The 13964-nt window shown below is 39.7% G+C and overlaps 1 non-coding gene and 1 pseudogene across 1 annotated transcript; one reads left to right on the top strand and one right to left on the bottom strand.

The window, feature by feature from the left end:
* Positions 1–801: 801 nt before the first annotated feature.
* Positions 802–920, top strand: LOC120591408 (uncharacterized; annotated as a pseudogene).
* Positions 921–9513: 8593 nt separating this feature from the next.
* LOC120591369 (5S ribosomal RNA) lies at positions 9514–9632 on the bottom strand. Its single transcript, XR_005649879.1, has one exon. It is a non-coding gene; the product is annotated as a 5S ribosomal RNA (ribosomal RNA).
* Between the last annotated feature and the right edge of the window lie 4332 nt (positions 9633–13964).

Genomic DNA, 13964 nt, shown 5'->3' on the forward strand with positions numbered 1-13964 from the left:
TCATTTTGTGTGCTTTTAAGGTAGGGAAAGGAGAGGACTAGAAGCCTAAGAATTTTAAGTCATCATCGAGCATTCCTAAAACTTCTCCTTTGTTCGCAGACCCAGACCTCCTATCCTGGCCTAGATGAAGACCCCAGTTTTTGCCTCTATTGCCTACACGTTTTTATTACACGTCCCCTCCAACTGTTAGCAAAATGCTTGGTGCAAGTGCCAATCAGAAAGTGAAGAGACCCACATCCATTCTCGGAGCGACTCCAGTGAATAGACAGCGCCACAGAGACAAACACGAATACGCTAAAGGTCGTACTGCATCTCACTTTAGGCTTCGCATGTGTTGCAACAACCTCCAACTATACAGCGGTTTCCAGTTGTCCATGTTCAACTGGGAACTGTACTGTCAGGACGATGATAATGGTATTTTCCAAATGTGTTTACATTTGAGCCTCGAAACAACCCTGGGAGCACAATGAAGAGGTGGAGTTAGACTGGAGTCACAGCCGAGCAGATGAGGAAGAGAAAGGTGAGAGATTAGCCCACCAAAGCCATTCAGCTGGTTCCCTACAAAGCCCCCAACAAAGAGGTCGAGGTTGTCCGCATCCTACTCTGGCATTTAACGCCCATTCTGGGATTATTACTGACAGGTTCTATAGACTCATGTTTATACCAAACAAACTTCTCACCATTTTAAACATAGGGTAACATAACTTTTTATAAATTACGTAAGGTGTATTCATAAACAAAAATGGGACTCTGAGGCCCTTTTCAATAGATAGTACATTTTTTAATTAAAATTTTATTTGAGTCTACGGCCATGCTACCCTGAACAAGCCCGACCCTGTCTGATCTCAGAAGCTAAGCAGGGTCGGGCCTGGTTAGTACTTGGATGGGAGACCACCTAGGAAGACCAGGTGCTGTAGGTGTAAAAAATAAATTAAAAAAAAAAAAATAAGGGATTGTAAGCTGACAAGGTCCTTGCAATCTGTGAGGTCAATCAAGGGTTGCCTTACCAAATAAATAAATAAATAAATATAAAAATTAAAAAAATTTTAAAAATTTATTTTGAATGGATAATTCATTTACAAGATTCAAGTCACAATTCGAAAGCACAGTACCCTGAGCCGTCTTGCTGCCTCCTCCTTCCCTTTTATCCCGTCTCCACTTCCATCTCTCCTTTGTTGGCAATCATTTTTATTTATTTGTTTTTTATCTTACCTATGTTTCTTTATGAAAACACAAATAAATACAACCGTATATTCTCATTATTTATTTGTAGTCTTACAAAAAAAGAGAGCATACATAGCACGTTTTGAACAGCACGTTCTGGAAGTGGGAGTGGAATTTGCTAAACCATCACACCCTCGCCTGGGAAGCCCAGAGATCACACACGAGCACTGATCTGCAAACAGCACAGATTAAATGAGAACCCCCAAGAGTTAAAGTCATAAAGGCTTCAACTGGGTAAGTTTGCTCCATAAACCTGAGTCCCTCACTAACCCAGAGCCAGCCGTGGCCACTGCAAGTCAAGCCTGGGATTCTACACCAACCACCGATGGAAGCAGCTAGCTTTCACAGGGAGAAACCTGTTTAGATGTCTAAATAAAACCCACATGTAGGTAGAGCAAATGTTGAAGCAGTGATTGTTAATGTTGCTCAGAGGGTGGTTAGTGATGATTCCCAGTGAGTGTCGTAGTGTCTTAGAAACAGAGGGGTCATCGTCAATGCAATCTCCACGTAGGATTCTTCCACAAAAGGAGTTTCACATTCTTTTCGTCATCACTGTGCGCTGAATGAACACAGAAGATGAAAGCAGATCAAGCCCAGGCTACTTGAGGAGAGGAGACGAGGGGACTATCTGTGAGCAGAAGCACCAGGATGAGAGAGAAGAAATGGAAGGTCCAGAGAGGAAACGTAAGTCAGATCACCTGGGCCACAGCTGCTCTAGACTCGGGAAAGGACACAGATCAGACCAACAAATGCACACACTGTCTCCCTGGCCCCCTAGTTCTGGGTTTACGATGATTCTTCACGAGAAGAGATCAGACAGCACTCTCCATATTCTCCATGCTGTTGACCAGGCAGGTCTTGAGGAGACAGCTGAAAGATGCACCACGGACTCACCTGTTGTCCCTTGTATTTGTTTTTTCTAGGGCTGCCATAGCAAAGTACCACAACTGGGAGGCTTAAACAACAGAAATTTATTGTCTCATGGTAACGGAGGTTAGAAGTCTGGAACCAAGGTGCCAGCAGCGTGTGTCCATTCTGAGCACTGTGAGGGAAGGATGCATTTCAGACCTCTCTTTTTGGCTTGTGGATGGTCACCTTCTCCCTGTGTCTCTTTACATCGTCTTTACTCCATGTGTGTCTGTGTCCGAATCTCCCCTTTTTATGAAGAACCAGCCATACTGGATTAGGGCCCACCCTAACAACCTCATTTTAACTCAATCACCTTTGTAAAGGCCCTATCCGCAAAAAAGGTCTCATTCAAAGGTACTGGGGGTTAGGACCCCAACGTATCTTTTTTTTAGATGTTTAAAAAATTTGTTTAAATTAAAACTTGCCACTGACTCTCAGCATTAATAGGAACATACCGTCAGTACATTTTACCCTTTTAAAGGAAAATACCAAAAGCCAAGATTTTCTGGTTTGTTGTTGTTGCTGTTGTTATTTCGCATAATACCACTTACTATTAATAAAGCTTTCTTAGTCAAATGTGAGAAATTTTAAAAAGCATATATAGTCTACATTTCTCATTCTCATGCTATTTACCTGGGACCATAAAATTTTAGAGAAGACTTTTCTTTTTCCCCCCCCAATATTTTTTATTGTGGTAAAATGCACATAACATACAATTTACCATCGTAACCATTTTTAAGTGAATCATTAAGTGGTATTAAATACATTCGTATCATTGTGCAATTATCACCACCTTCCACATCCAGAACTCCGTTTTGTAAAACTGAAACTCTATACCCATTAAATCCCCTCCTCTCCTTCCCCCAGCTCCTGACAACCACCATTCTACTTTCTGTCTCTATGATTATGACTACTTTAAGTACCTCACATAAGTGGAATCATATAGTATTTTTTTATGACCAGCTTATTTTATTTAGTATAATATACTGAAATTTCATCCATGTTGTAGCATGTTGCAGAATTTCTTTCCTTTTTGAGGCTGAATAATACTCCATTGTGCATGTGTGTGTGTATGTATATTACATTTTGCTTATCCTTTTTTCTGTGGATGAACACTTAGACTGCTTCCACATTTTAACTAGTATGAATACTGCTTCAGTGAACATGGGTGTACAAATATCTCTTCGAGATCCTGCTTTTAATTCTTTTGGGTATATACCCAGAAGTAAAATTGCTGGATCATATGGTAATGCTATTTTTGTTTTCATGGTAGTTGTATCATTTTATATTTCTACAACAGTGCACAGGAGTTCCAGTTTCTCCACATCCTCACCAACACTTGCTATTTTCTGTGTTATTGATAATAGCCGTCTTGAAGAATATGAAGCAGTATCTCATTGAGTTTTTCTTTAAATTTCCCTGATGAATAGTGATGGGCAACTTTTCCTGTGCTTATTGTCCGATTGTATATATACTTTGGTGAAATGTCTACTCATGCCTTTTGACCATTTTTGGATTAAGTTTTTTTGTTGTTGTTGAGTTTTAAGAGTTCTCTATATATTCTGGATATACATCGCTTATAAAATTCTAACATATCTTTTTTGAAAGGACACAATTCAACCCATAGCATCCCTTTTCAGATCCATTAGTGTCCTCTCCATTTCCAAAAGTGCTAACCTCACATTTCTATTCCACTATCAAGAACAAAGCCATACAGAGTCTGTAGAAGTGTCATATTACTTTCATATTATGGAAAGTAGGAGGCAGTTTGAAACCCTTGTTTTACAATTTGTTGCATATATACTACATGTGTACTAAAGATAACATGGTTCTCATTATGGAGAGTGGACCCTATCATTTTCAACAAATTCTTTCTTTTTCTTTAGAAAGTCCAAGGCAGAAAAAAAGTCGAACTATTGTGGTATAGACTAAGCTCCCTGATGCCCCCTCCCATTTTATATGCATACCTGACCATTGGAGTTGAGATCCTGATGCCCAGATTATACAAAATCACTTGCTTATTTTACTCAGAAATAAGGGTTTTCTTTGCCTACACTTTGGGAGATATACTAAGCTAAAAGGTATATCACTATAGCTGGGCTTTTGGTGTTGCAGTTGTCAATCACTTTACCTTTGTTTCTGTTAAATCTGGCCCACATCTTTGCTGAGAAGATGTGACAAACACTTTGGAACCATGACTCGGCACGACCGGGTGTGGCTTGGCCTACCCCTTGTCAGGCAGGTGAAAACAGCCAAGCTCAGTTCAAACATGCTCAAACGATTCGGTACCTGGAAATCCCCACAAAACGAATTCCATCCCAGATCTTTCTCAACACCCAGAGGAGGGAGCATAAGGGCTGTTTGTTTTTATAAGTTCCCCCGCCTGCAATTCTACAGTCTGGGAAGCCAAGGGAGCAGGGGGCAGGTAGAAATGCATATTTGTTAGTGTGCGGTCTCGGTCAGGACACAGATCTGATGACTTAGAGGAGCCCAGTGGCTCAGTGTCATGGCCTGTAATTCTGAGGGGTGATATTTAGAACTGAGGACTCCAGCTCCGAGGTGCCCACATTAAACTCCTCCACCAGGCTCACACCAAGGGCCTATTTTCCACAGGGCTATTGCCTCTGTGATTCTGGTCTCTTGTTGCTTCCCATCGTTCTTATTTTCCAGACTTCTTGGGTTCCAGTCTTGTTTTCCACATTCTTAGGCTCAGTCCAATGCTGAGTAATGATTCAGAGCCGGAAGTTTGGAGGCATTAAGCTGCCACTCCAACCAGGGAAGCAATCACTTCAAGCACCAAACGGGGATGGGGAAAGGCTGACCTGATCCACAGGCTCATGGCCTCGAGGTGCCTATAAGAGGCATGGCGGTAGCTAGGGAAGGCCACTTGTTTTCTTTGTCAGGTTGGGGAGAAGTGAGGATGTTTCCCACTGAATCTCCATCACTGGTCTTCCTGGGGTCTCTTACTTCACACACGAAATGTGACACCCACAAGCTATTGTTCTCCTTCCTTTCTCTTCTCCTCTTCCATTCCACCCCAGGTTCATCTTTGGAAATATTTTAACCCAAAGGTGCCTTGGCATGAAGGAAAGATCTGATATCAAAAAGGCAAAAAGGGTGTTACTCAGTGTTTTTCCTTGCATGGCCCTGGTTTATGACATATCCACTGGAGACAGTGCTGGCCCGAGCTCCTGGTGGTAGACCCCAGGGATGGCATGGCAATCCAGTGGGTCCAATAGAAGGCCTGCGAGGTGCCAGGCATCCAAGTGGTCTCTCAAAGTATATTGTACAAAATCATGGCTATGTAACAACAGTCAACATTTGCCGAGTACCTTCCGTGTGACAGGTGTTGCTCAATTTAATTCTCTCAGCAATCTTATGAAGTAGGTGCTATGATTTTTCCCACCGTACCAGTAAAGAAACTGTCACAGAGAGGTCCAAGATCACAGAGTTAATACAAGGCAGAACGAGGATTTTCAGCTCGGAAGTCCAGCTCTAGAGTTGGACTCTTAATTACTGTTCTCTCTTAACAAAAGCATAGGTATTATTGTCCTCCTTTTACAAATGAGGAAACTGAGGAAGGCGAAGTCAAGCGTCGTGCTCCACTCCACACTGCCAGGGAGGCACGGAGCCGAGACCAGCACCTTCCGTTCTGACCCTTCGCTACTCCCCGACCGTCAAGGGGTGGGGAGGTTGAGGAGCGGTGGTGGAGTCAGGATGTAACTGCATCCTACTCACCCTTCTCCACCCTGAGTTTCTACCTTCCTCCTCAGGCTTCAAGCTCTCGTTTCAGGTGACAGGAAGCTACTAGAAAAAGAGCCAGATAGCAAGTGAGCAGGTGAGGAAATCAGAAACCTGCACCTGCCAATCTAGGAATCACTCTACCACGCCTCATGGAACTGACACCTGGTCACCCAGCTAAAAAGCATCCTGATGCCTCAGGCAGAGGGAGGGGCACATTAGAGGAAGTTAGAGTTTCCAGAAAGGTGGACAGGGAGTAGGAGAGAAAATAAAGAGGGCTAAGAAGTGATAAAAACAGGTTGAAATGAGATACCCTTTCAACTGGAAAGAGCCATAGAGATGAATCGGTACAAATCTCTTATTTTATCGATAATGAGAGCTAACATTGATTGGGCACTTATTATGTGCCGGGCACTGTGCTAAGTGATTTCCTTGTGCCTACAACAATTCTACAGGCAGGTGCTATTTTTGTCCTCATGGGGAAACTGAATCAAAGATTTAATTGGCCCAATAACACAAAACCCACATTTGTTTGTGCTCGTTAACTTTTTATCATAGACCATTCCAAACATACACAAAATTAGAGAGAATATTAAAATGAACCCACAGAAATCTATTGATCAGTTGCAGTAATTATCAACATAAGACAGATCTTGCTTCATCATCTGTCCCCCACCAACTGGTCCACTACTAGATTATTTTGAAATGTCGTTTATTGCATGTTATTTTAGGATAATATGTAATAAAATGTTATATATATATATTACGTACTATATATAACATTTTATATAATACATATAATAATTACATATTATTTCTGTATCATATCATCCTGTTATTATCTGTACATATTTTCATGTTTCTCCAAGAAAGGACTTACTTAACATAACTATAATATCAACATTACCTCTAAAGAAAATAACATAATTTCTTAAAATCAGCAAATGTCCAAACACTGTTCAAATATCTCAGATTGTCCCATAAGTGTATTTTTACAATTGGTTTATTTGAATTAGAATCAAAAACAGTCTACACATTGCATTTGGTTGCTGAGTCTCTTAAATCTCTAATATATAAGGTTCCTTCTCCCCCTGCCACTCATTTGTTGAAGAAACAAAGTCATTCACCCTGTACAATTTCTCACATTTTGGTTTTGCTGATCATATCCATGTGGTGTCATTGAACATTTTCTTTCATCCCCTATATTTTCTATAAACTAGATGTTAGATCTAGTGCTTTGATTGGATTCACATTTGTTTGGCAAAGCAACATCTCAGGCAGTGCACCAGTCAAGGCCACTATGCTTAAGCTGACTCTTTTTCAGAAGACTAACGTTCTAGCCCAAGCTCATAAAGCAAATGAAGGACAGAACCAGTACCGAAACTAAGTCTTCTGACTCCAGTTCTCTCACCGCCCTGCCCTTACCACCTCTTGTATTCTATCACAGGACTTGAATCTAGAATTTTCTCCTTGGAATGGAAGGAAAGTTTGGCTGTTATTTAATCTTCTTACCTCTTTTACCTCCTTCTATGAGAGAAGCAGTGGGCAAGTTCAAACCTTTCTTTGCCATATGGCAATATTTTAATTTTAAGCAGGTGGTGGAAGGGAGGGATCTCCCCAAAACTGGGTGGAGCTCTGCACCTTATGCTTTTGCCAGAGGGCTGGAGGCTCTTAGGCCAGAACTCTGGCACTGAAGTCATTTCTATTCCCTCTCTCTCTCCTTTCAAATATTGAGAACCAATTTACCTGAGTGAGTGCTGACAGGAACATTTTATCCGTTTGACTTACTCATTTTAATTGAAGGGAAAGAGGTGTATGCGGGTGAGCAATATTGGATGCCTAAGGAGATGTGCAGAATTCAACTTGAGGAAATAGGAGAGGAAGCTAATGAAGGTGGCAATCATTCTGGGAGTTTCAGAAGTGAGCAGTCCCCTTCCCCATTCTTGCTGCACTGAGCATGCAGAGCAAGAATCGAGGCTGTATAATACAAACAAAACTATTCCAAACACAAGAGAAAACCCATGCCATACCAAAAATTGGACCAGAGTGGGTGGGGAAGGGGACGAAGATTGTTCAAATGCACAATAGCAGTGCAAGTTCACATTCATTAAACACTTAACACATGCCTGACATTGTATATGCAGCATCTCATTTAATCCTCTCAAGAGCCCTACAAGGTGCTTTTATCTGAAACTGCAGGTGAGTAAGAAAGTAAGCTCACACAGATAGCATAGTGAAGGCAGAATTCAAATACACGTTTTTGTCATCTAGTGTTTGTGGCATAATCATTAGACTACAAGGTCAGCTAAATTAAGATGAATATTTGAGAAAGGGTAGCAATTTAGAAGGGAGTGTTAGTGGTGTTTAGGAGTAGCCCAGGTAATGCACAGTGGGATCCCCAGCCTTTGGGGTCCAGTCATTTCCATTTTGGCTCAGGTCTCTGAAATCCATTAAGCAAATTTCACAGATGGAGGGATGGGAAGTTTCCATAAAAACTTGACTGTAGAGAAACAACAGTTAAGCACTCTCCTGCTCCCTCTCTGTCAAGTTTAAAGCTTCTAAGTGGGAAGAATTATCAGGGGCACATCTGGCACCACAAAGCCTTAGTGTGAATTCGAAAGTGACACCTCTGGGTGGATAAATTGCAAAAGTCTGCTTCTCTGGGAGGCCACTGCTGCAAGGCTGATATCTGCAATAGGGCTTATTGCTTGGGCCAGTGGAGGGTCAGATTTCAGGCCCCTTTATGCTTGCAGCTGTACAAGAAAATTGGCAGCAGGGCCCTGCAAGAGGCAAGCTTGTTTCCCCGCCCAACACACTTTGCACTCGTCAAGCTCAAGTCTTCTTGCTGAGTCGTTATCATCTCTTGGTGGTTGTTTCACATGACTATGGTCTCACATCAGCTCAGAAAAGGCAGACCCCAATTGCTAGATCACTCGCAGTGCTGGCTTGCTTGCTCCCCTTTTCCTCCCACCACATTCAAGGCCCTGGCAGCCAAATCTTCTCCAACCTCACCGGTTTGACTCAAGATGTTAGTGTATATGCTCAGCCCAGAGATTGTGGCCTTACTAGTCTATCTCTAAGCTGGTCGACTTAAATGGCTTATTTGTATCATTGGCTTTTGTAAAAGAACATGACAAATAATTGACATTGTATAAACATTTTTTAAAACAGGCTAAAAGCGCAAGGTAAATACGAATCGATATAAACCGCTGAGAAATAAATTTGGTCATAACTTAGTCATTCTACTTTTGGAAATTTATAGTAAAAAGAAAATGCTAAGCACATACAGAAAAACTCCAAAACTCCTATTCGCAAAGATATTCACTGCTATGTCATTTATAATGGGAAAAAATGGAAATCAGCTGTTCTTTATGAGAAAGCATGTAAGTTGATAAATTATAGTACATACCACCTAATAGTTTTACACAGTTTTTAGAATTTATGTTTATTAGATAAAACGAAATGCCTGTGATGGTCTGTTATGAAAAAAATATCAGGAAACAAATAAATATAGAGTATGATCACAACTGTGTCAGATATATATATATATATATAAATTTTAGGCGAGGCAACCCTTGGTTGACCTTACAGATTGCAAGGACCTTGTCAGTTTACAATCCCTTATTTCTTATTTTTTTACACCTACAGCACCTGGTCTTCCTAGGTGGTCTCCCATTCAAGTACTAACCAGGCCTGACCCTGCTTAGCTTCCGAGATCAGATGGGATCGGGCTTGTTCAGGGTAGCATGGCTGTAGACAGATATGCTTTAAAAAATTCAGGAAGATGGTATACTAAATCAGTCTTATTGGGCCAAATGATAATAACTAACATTTATTGAGTTTTTACTATGTGCTAGGTACTGTTCTGAATGATTTCCATATATTAACTCAGTTTGTCCTTGTAGCAACGCCTTGAGGTAAGTACAATTATTATGATTCCCATTTTGAGCAAAGTTTCTCAAGTCACATAGAAAATAAGTTAAAAGGTGGAAGATAGATCCGGGAAGTCTTAACAACCACTCCTCTTCGCTGTTGATCAGTTAACTGAAAAATAGGAAGAGTACAATATAGAGAGATATCACTAAAAATGTTACCTACAAAAAAAAAAGTTACATACAACAGAATGAGCCTGGATCATCTTGTCATAATAGAAAGCAAGAGAACTTCAGAGACTAGAGAGAGGTGTCAAAAGGACATAAAAGCTAAACTAAAGAGGCTCCCCTCTGCTAAAGAAAATAAACCCGAGAATCAAGAATTGTAGTGGATTAAAACACTTCAAGATGTGGAGGGGAAATCTCATTGGTCATCTTTACAGAAGCTAGAAAATAACTCATTATTTTTGAAAACTGGTAGAGAGGGAAAGAATCAAACATTTACCCCACTTACACTGTGCGGATATTGGGGGTAACTAAATTGTTGACGAGGGCAAATTTCTTTTTATGGAAATATTTCAGATAATAAATGAGGCAGAAATAATAGAATAGTGTCATTTTTAACTCCTGATAATATAATGAATTAAGCCACTACATTATGTTACAGAAAAAGACGTAGGCAGACAGTACACGCTTCCTGATGGAATCATCACATCATCATCTGTGAAGCGTTCAAGCCAAAAACAAACAAACAAAACACCTGAATCCGATTGCACCTCTAGATGTGATTCCCAGTTTTTAAGATAATGCAGGAGACAGAGAAATGTTTTAAATGACACCATAGGAAATAAAATCGGTACAATCCAGACGGTGGGAAACAGTATAGGACATAGGACTTCATTTCTTCAACCCATAAATTGTAAGGAAAAAAGAGGAAAGGGGACTTACAGATTAAAAGCAAAAACAAAAACAAACTACCTAATTACAATGATCTTATTTGGATTTCATTTGGGTTGCTGGAGTCTACAGAACACTAGGGTCTGAACATCAGTGGTCACTTGTTACAAAGACAGTGTATATATTGAGCGCTGCTATTACATGGCATGATTTCTTGAATGCCACAGCAGTTAGACTTCAGACTAAGAAGTTTCACACACTCTAATATTCACATTGTAGTTTCATTTTGACTATAAAGTTACACAGAAATCAAATGTACATTTCCTTCTAAATCCACATGCAAATAGTGAGGCAGGGATTTCCCTTGTCATTGGCATTCCTTAGCCAAAAGGATTCCAGACAACCTCAAGCTCTGAAGATGTGAACTGCCTTAATGCCCATCCAATCTTGCTGAATTGGACACTTCCTATCTTCTGTCAAATTTCACAGATCTCGCTACAAGTTCCCTCCGCTGCAACATGCCATTGTTACTTTGCTTTCTGATCAACTGTGAATTCTCACAGTCCTCCTTGAACAGGAGAGAGGAAGTGAGAGAGGTGTGTATCTACTGCTGTATTCATTTTCATCGCTTGACAGATGGGTAAGTCAAAGTTACAAGACAGATCTGTTTTTATCACACCGGGGCATTCCACATCTCTCTTCTGACTCAGAGATTTGATCATAGGGGCACTTCATGGGCTGTATTTGTAACTTTTGAACTAAGTTCATTTTATTACAGTGACTTCAGGAGAGTTTAAAAGTTAGGGTACAAAATTGTCACTAAGACCCGCTTTCTGTCTTGTCTCTCGGCACTTCACCCAATGCTTCTAGGAGTCTGGGCCTAGAACCCTTCTAGGAGAGTCCTACCACATATAAGTTGTACAGACCAAACTGGAAGAATCTTGTCCCCAGATTCCTTACATATAATGATGTCACTCACAGATAATACATTCACATTCACATTTAATCAGGGGAATGCGTTTCTTAGTCATATCAAACTTCCACATGATAGCAAAGTCAAACAGAAAATAAAATACGCAGCAGCTCCCTCTGAAGAAACCTCCTCAATCTCACATTCTCAGCAACTCGCTCTACCTCATTCTATTATTCTTTTAATTGTTAGATCACTCTTTCATAAACTGAAAAGCCGCTGGCATTATTCAAAGTAACTCCAAACCACAAATATTTACCTAGCATTGGATTCATTTGTTTACGTAACAATTTTTTAAGGATCACCAATAATGTATGCAAAATGCAGAAGAGCTAGGCTTGGAAAAGGAAGGTTACTATGGTGGTCATTATGCAATCAGATACTTTTGAAATTAAATTATTGTTATTCTCATAGGGCTTTATACATACAATTATAGTAAACATATGTGTGTATTTGAGTGTGTGAGTGTGTGTGTGTATGTGTGTGTGTGTGTGTGTGTGTGAAAATTTCTGCAATACAGAAACCCAGTTAAAGGCAGTCTAAAGTTATAAGAGCAAGGAGTATTACCAAGATTTCTTAGGAATCTAGAGGCCAGAAAGAATCCAACAGAATCCCAAAAATATAAGTTGCTTTAAGCCAAAGCCTGGAAAAAATGGTATATTTATCACAACTGTGATCCTCAAATGTTATCTAAATTAAGCCCAGCTATTTGGTTTTTAATCCATCGTTTGTATTAGTCTAAAAAATACAAATCTGATAAAATATACATTAGAAGATGCGAATGAGATAAATGATACTTGTGGTAGGCTGTTTTCAAAGATGACTGCAACAATTTCTCATTTCATGGTGACTTTGTTACTCCCCTAGTTAAGAGGTGACATATATTTTTCCCTCCTTTAATCTGAGCCGGACTTGCAAACTGCTTAGAGTAATAGAATGTGATGGCAGTGATACCGTGTGAGTTCCAGGCCAAAGCCTCAGAAAGCTTTGTATCTTTCTTAGAATACTGCCCTGAGACTGCCATGTAAGAAAACCAGTCTAGATTACAAAAATTTGAGGGGCCACATGAAGAAGCACTGCCAGGCATGTGAGCAAGGCTAGCTGGGACTTTCCATGCAACATCTGAATGCAGGCACATGGGTAAGCCCAGGTGGAATCAACAGAAGAAAAGCCCCAGACGATTCATAAATTATCGTTTCAAGCTGTTAAGTTTTTTTGTTGTTTATTATATAACATAAAATTTACCATATTAACCATTTTAAAGTGTACAGTTCTGTGCTATTTATTATATTCACAATATTGTACAACCATTAGTACCATCTAGTTCGAGAATATTCTTTCAAGGCTTATTAGATGATTGTGTGTTTTGTCAAGGAAAAGTTATCTCATTTTCCATTATTATTAACATATTTTATTTCTAAAGTTTCAAGGAAAGGTAATGGATTGCCCCAAAAGGAAACCTCATACCCATTAAGCAATCACTCTCCATTACCCGCTCCCTCCAGGCCCTGAAAACAACACATCTGTTTTCTTCCTCTATGAGTTTACCTATTCAGGATATTTCATATAAAGGGAATCACACAGTATGTGGTTTTTTGTGCCTGGCTTCTCTCTTTAGCATAATATTTTTGAGGTTCATCCATGTTGTAGTATATATCAGTAGTTCATTACTTTTAATGGTCAAATAATATTTATTGTATGGATATACCATATTTTATTTATCCATTAGTTAATGGACATTTGTATTATTTCTACCTTTTAGCTATGGTGAATAGTGCTGCTACGAATAATTGTGTAAAAATTTTTGTTTGAACAACTGTTTTTCAGCTGTTTTCAATTCTTTTGAGTATATATCTAGAATTGGAATTGCTGGGTCATAGGTCTATGTTTAATTTATTGAGGAATCACCAAAAGGCTTTCCACAGTGGCTGCACCATTTTACATTTCCACTGGCAACGCACAAGGGTTCCAATTTCTTCACACCTTCTCTCCACATCCTTGCCAATACTTTCTCTCTCTCCTGCCCTCTCTCTCTCTCTCTCTCTCTCTCTCCCTCTCCCCTCCCTCTCTTTTAATAGCCATCGAGTGTATACAAAGTGGGATCTTACCATTCTTAGAATATTAAATTTAACTGTGATACAGGTCTGTATCACAGTTCTGTATCACAGAATAGTCCTGTGATACAGCACTATTCACAATAGCTAAAAGGTAGAAATAATACAAATGTCCATTAACTAATGGATAAATAAAATATGGTATATCCATACAATAAATATTATTTGACCATTAAAAGTAATGAACTACTGATATATACTACAACATGGATGAACCTCAAAAATATTATGATACAG

The sequence above is a fragment of the Pteropus medius genome, unplaced genomic scaffold, assembly GCF_902729225.1.
Source record: "Pteropus medius unplaced genomic scaffold, Ma_sr-lr_union100, whole genome shotgun sequence".
NCBI classification, from domain to species: Eukaryota; Metazoa; Chordata; class Mammalia; order Chiroptera; family Pteropodidae; genus Pteropus; species Pteropus medius.